Source organism: Triticum urartu, chromosome 3 (assembly GCF_003073215.2).
Source record: "Triticum urartu cultivar G1812 chromosome 3, Tu2.1, whole genome shotgun sequence".
Taxonomy (NCBI): Eukaryota; Viridiplantae; Streptophyta; class Magnoliopsida; order Poales; family Poaceae; genus Triticum; species Triticum urartu.
Genome location: NC_053024.1, coordinates 55,839,396 through 55,845,409, shown reverse-complemented (window position 1 = coordinate 55,845,409; position 6,014 = coordinate 55,839,396).

Below are 6,014 nucleotides of genomic sequence, written 5' to 3'. Positions count from 1 at the left end.
TCGATGTAACTCTTCTTTTTGCGGTGTGTTTGTCGAGATCCAATGAATTGTGGGTTTATGATCCAGATTATCTATGAACAATATTTGAATCTTCTCTGAATTCTTTTAGTATGATTGGTTTATGTTTGCAAGTCTCTTCGTATTATAAGTTTGGTTTGGCCTACTAGATTGATCTTTCTTGCAATGGGAGAAGTGCTTAGCTTTGGGTTCAATCTTGCGGTGCTCGATCCCAGTGACAAAAAGGGAAACGACACGTATTGTATTGTTGCCATCGAGGATAAAAAGATGGGTTTATATCATATTGCATGAGTTTACCCCTCTGCGTCATTTCATCTTGCTTAAGGCGTTACTCTGTTCTTATGAACTTAATACTCTGGATGCATGATGGATAGCGGTCGATGTGTGGAGTAATAGTAGTAGATGCAGTCAGGAGTCGGTCTACTTGTCACGGACGTGATGCCTATATACATGATCATGCCTAGATATTCTCATAATTATTCGCTTTTCTATCAATTGCTTGACAGTAATTTGTTCACCCACCGTAATATTTATGCTATCTTGAGAGAAGCCACTAGTGAAACCTATGGCCCCCGAGTCTATTTTCCATCATACAAGTTTCCAATCTATTTTATTTTGCAATCTTTACTTTCAATCTATATCATAAAAATACCAAAAATACTTATCTTATTATTATCATCTCTATCAGATCTCACTCTTGCAAGTGGCCGTGAAGGGATTGACAACCCCTTTATCGCGTTGGTTGCGACGTTCTTATTTGTTTGTGTAGGTACGAGGTGACTCGCGCGTGGTTTCCTACTGGATTGATACCTTGGTTCTCAAAAACTGAGGGAAATAGTTACGCTGCTTTACTGCACCACCCTTTCCTCTTCAAGGGAAAACCAACACAGTGCTCAAGAGGTAGCAAACACCTGTTTAAGTTCTACAACCATGATGATGTACCCTGGGTGAACTTGATCTGGAATGCATATTACTCGGGAAAAGTCCCGCGTGCAGTTGCCCCCATTGGCTCTTTCTGGTGGCATGATGTCATGCAACTCAACGCACTACTAGGAAAAGGGCTATAGATAGGATTGACACTAATGGCGCACCAGGGAAGTAGTGCGCCACTACTATATACTAATGGCGCACCAGTTGGTGATGCGCCATTAGTGTGGAAGACACTAATGGCACACCAGAAAATAGGTGCGCCACTAGTGATAATTTTTTTTTCATTTTTACATACATACTAATGGTGCATCCTACTGAAGTGTGCCATTACTAGTTCTAACTAGTAATGGCGCACCAGACAGGGAGTGCGCCAGTATTGAATTTTTTTTATTCTTTTTTTTGCAAAACTACTAATGGCGCACCCTGTAAAAGTGCGCCATTAGTATATATATATTTTTTTTACTTTTCTGCAAAATTACTAATGGCGCACCACCTGCAGGTGCGCCATTAGTAACCAGGGTAACTAATGGCGCATTTGCAGGTGGTGCGCCATTAGTAACCTGGGACCCCAACAAGATATTTTGGACAGCCACACCTACCCACTCACTTTCCCCACTTCACTCCCTCCACCTCCTTCTCCAAGCTTTCGGCTTCCTCCTCCTCCTCACCTCATTTCCACCATAGATTCATCAAAATTAAGTGGTGAAATTACCTTTTTTGATAGGTAAGTAAGGGGAAAGCTATCTTCATGATGTAGATCTACTTTTTTTCTCCCTAGCTCGCTCGAACAACGTGCACATGCACTTTTTGTGGCCTAGCTAGATCTATGTATGTTTGTGGTGTTGCATGTGTTTGTGGTGTTGCATATATGTTTGTGTTTGCAGGTACCGGTATTTGAAATGCGATAGTTGCCAATATTTTGCCGGAATGTTGATTCATTTCCGTTTCGGCGAGAATTTTGGCACTATGCATTCTTTTTGGTCCTATTTTTAGGGAAGGTCATGCCAAATTTTTTCTTGGTTCTAAAATATCGTTTTGCTCTACCCCGCAGGCGACCATGGTCCGCACGATGACCGAAGGCATCGTGAATAGGTTTTTGAGCTCCGCGAAGGCCGAGATACTTCAAAAGAACGAGACGGAGATAAGATGTCCGTGTCGAAGATGCAAGCTGAAGAGCCTTATTGCGGACCCGGATTCCGGGCAGGTGTGGGACCACCTGCTCTTGCGTGGTTTCATGGATGGCTATCAGTGGCAAGGTGATGAAGATGACTATGAAGTCGTCCATGGGGGCCGGGCAAGAAATGAGGAAGGGCAACAAGACAAGTACCACCGTGGTGAGGGCGGGCGAGAAGACGAAGAATATCTAGGACATGATCACGACGGTGATGCTGTACACAGTCATCATGTAGAAGATGTCGTACATGATGATGAGGAAGATCAAGACGAAGGGCATGATCATGAAGATGAAGATGCCGGAGCAGACGACGATGGAGGCTGGGTGCAGGACCCTCATATTCAAGAGCTGCTTCTCAAGCAGACGGATAACGCAAGAGCTGCCACCCGAGAGAAAGCCAAGCTGGATCAACTGGAGATAGACGCGGTTACTCCATTGTATGAAGGATGTAGGCCCGAGGATACCCGCCTGAAAGTAATGCTCATGGCTCTGGAGATGAAGGTAAAACACAAAATGACCGACGCATGCTTCGACGAGAACATGTCATTCTGGCACGAACGTCTTCCCAAGGGGAACAAGTGCCCGACCAATTTTGAGGAGGCGAAGAAAATCGTGTGTCCTCTGGATTTACCGCATGTGAAATACCATGTGTGCATGAACAATTGCATCATTTATCGGGACGAGCACGCGGAGTCTACCATATGTCCGGTGTGCGGCGTCACTCGATACAAGAAGAGGAAGAAAGCTCCTCGAAAATCGGTGTGGTACTTTCCGATCACTCCTCATCTGCAGCGGTATTTCGCGGACCCTAAGGTAGCAAAGCTCCTGCGTTGGCATGCGGATAGGGAGGAGAAGAAGCGAGAAGATGACGGAAATGATCAGGAGATAAATAAAAAAGACAAGATGCTGAGTCACCCTAAGGATGCGAGCGAGTGGCAAGCGTTGAACTTCGAATACCCAGAATTTGGGAAGGATCCAAGGAACATCATGCTGGGCGCGAGCACCGATGGAGTCAATCCGTTTGGCAGCCAGAGAAGCACACATAGCACCTGGCCTGTGTTTGTGTGGATGTACAACCTTCCCCCCTGGTTGTGCATGCAGAGGAAGTACATTCACATGAGTATGCTAATTGAAGGGCCGAAACAACCAGGGAACGACATCAATCTGTATCTGGGGCTGCTGAAAGAGGAGCTAGACACGCTGTGGAAAACGCCAGCCAATACATGGGACACCGCAGAGAAAGAATATTTCCCTATGAGAGCCGCACTGCTCACGACGGTGCACGACTATCTCGGTTACGGATATCTCGCGGGGCAGGTAGTCCACGGATTTTCTGGATGCGTAAGGTGCATGGATGACACAACGTATCGCCAGCTAGATAGAGATCCCGGGTCTTCGAAAACCGTGTTCATGGGACATCGAAGGTGGCTTCGCGACGATGACCCATGGAGGAAACGCAAGGATCTGTTCGATGGTGAAACCGAACCCCGAAAACGCCCGCGTACGAGGAGCGGCGAGGAAATAGACGGGCTGTTGAAAAATTAGAAAGATTGCCCACTGCCGAGAAAGAAGCAAAAGGTGCCAGAGCCGGGAAAGAAGCGAAAGGCGCCAGAGCCGCTGCTGAAGGTATGGAAAACGAGGTCTGTTTTCTGAGACTTGCTGTACTGGAAGATCCACCGTGTGCCTCACAACCTTGATGCCATGCATATCACGAAGAACGTGTGCGAGAGTATGCTTGGTACCCTGCTCAACATGCCAGAGAGGACCAAAGATGGGCCGAAAGCAAGGGCAGACTTGAAATCAATGGGCATCAGGCAGGAGCTTCACGCTAATGATGATGATGATAATGATGAGGCGAAGCAGGACACAGAAACTTGTCGCAAAGGCAAAAAGGCCAAGAAGACCGGAAGTGACTACCCTCCCGCGTGCTTCACTCTAAGTCTGGAGGAGATCGAGCAGTTTTTCACCTGCCTCGTAGGAGTAAAACTTCCTTACGGTTACGCGGGGAAGATAAGCAGATACCTAGACCCAGCGAAGCAGAAGTTCAGCGGGATGAAGTCTCACGACTGTCACGTGCTGATGACGCAGATACTTCCAGTTGCAATCCGTGGGATCATGGACGCGCACGTCCGTGAAACGCTTTTTGGCCTATGCAACTTTTTCGACGTCATCTCTCAGAAGTCGATTGGCGTGAGGCAACTCAGAAGGCTACCGGAAGAGATCGTGGTGATACCATGCGAGCTTGAGATGTACTTCCCGCCCGCATTCTTCGACGTTATGGTGCATCTGCTGGTCCATATCGTGGAGGATATCATCCAACTCGGGCCGACATTCCTGCACAGCATGATGCCGTTCGAAAGGATGAATGGTGTCATCAAAGGATACGTTCACAACATGTCACGTCCAGAGGGAAGTATAGCCAGGGGATTTCTGACCGAAGAGTGCATCTCCTACTGCACGAATTATCTAGGCATTGAGAACCCCGTTGGTCTGCTCGTCAACAGGCACCTCGGCAGGTTCGCTGGATGGGGTCACCGTGAGGGTCGCCGCGAAATGCATGTCGACTTCGAGGGTCGACTCGCTGACTTTGAAAGAGCAAACCTAGTCGCGCTACAACACATAGACGTGGTCGATCCTTGGGTGGTAGAGCACAAAACCTTTATTGAGAAGACGTACAATGACCGAGGCCAACAGAGGACGGACGGAGATATAATCAAAGAGCACAACTCATGTTTCACGCGTTGGTTCAAGCAGAAGCTTCTGTCGTACCCTTTACATGAGGATTCTTCCGCAGAAGAACAACTCATATTCGCCTTGTCACAGGGCGCCGAGCACAACCTGATGACCTACGAGGCGTACGATATCAACGGCTACACATTCTACACCGAGAACAAGGACATGAAGAGCGATGGTTATCAGAACTCCGGGGTAACGATGGAATCCTACACCGGTAACGACAAGGACAGATACTACGGAAGGATCGAGGAGATCTGGGAGCTGAGCTACGCTGGAGAGAAGGTCCCGATGTTCCGTGTCAGATGGGCCAAGAGCGTCCTAAAAGAAGACCGGTATTTCACCACCATGGTTATACCCGAAGCCAAATCCAAGACCGCGGGCGCAAACGTCACCGCAAAAAATGAGCCATGGGTACTGGCTTCCCAAGTGGACCAATGCTTCTTCATTACCGACCCGTCAAAGCCCAGTCGTGTTGTCGTGAGGAGAGGCAAAAGGAAGATCATCGGAATGGATGGAGTAGCCAATGAGCAAGACTTCGACAAGTACGGTGACCCGAAGATCGAACATGACGACGACGATGAAGTAGCAGCATACACCACAAGAAGAAGCAGGACCACCCTACCTAAAGGACGTCCGTTCCACAGAAGAACTCCATTTGCGAAAAAGAAGGGCAAGAAGATTGTGAACAGATAGCTAGCTAAGATCGATTGTATTTAAATTGTAGTCTTCATTTCTCGATTGTATTTCATGGGCACTTTTTGATATCATGAATATTTTTAAATTTCATGGGCACTTTTTGAATTCATGAGGACACTCGATCTCGATCCCCCTCCACCGCCGCCGACGAGCACCCGGCCCCCCGCACCCTCCCCCGCTCCACCGCCGCCGCCGATGATATTTTCAAGTAACAAATTTGAACATATTTTTAAAAAAATTATTACTGTTTTTATAAAAAAATATTACTGTTATGATTTAAACAAGTTTGAACATATTTAAACACAAATAAATATCAACCAGCATTTAAAATGCAAGAAAAAAAATATTGCAGAGCCTAGGAATCGAACCCAAGACCTCCTGGTGTGTGTGCTGTGTGCTGACCAGTCGGGCTAGTGGGCGGGTTCTGATGTGGATTGGGTTAGGTGCAATATAACCTGTG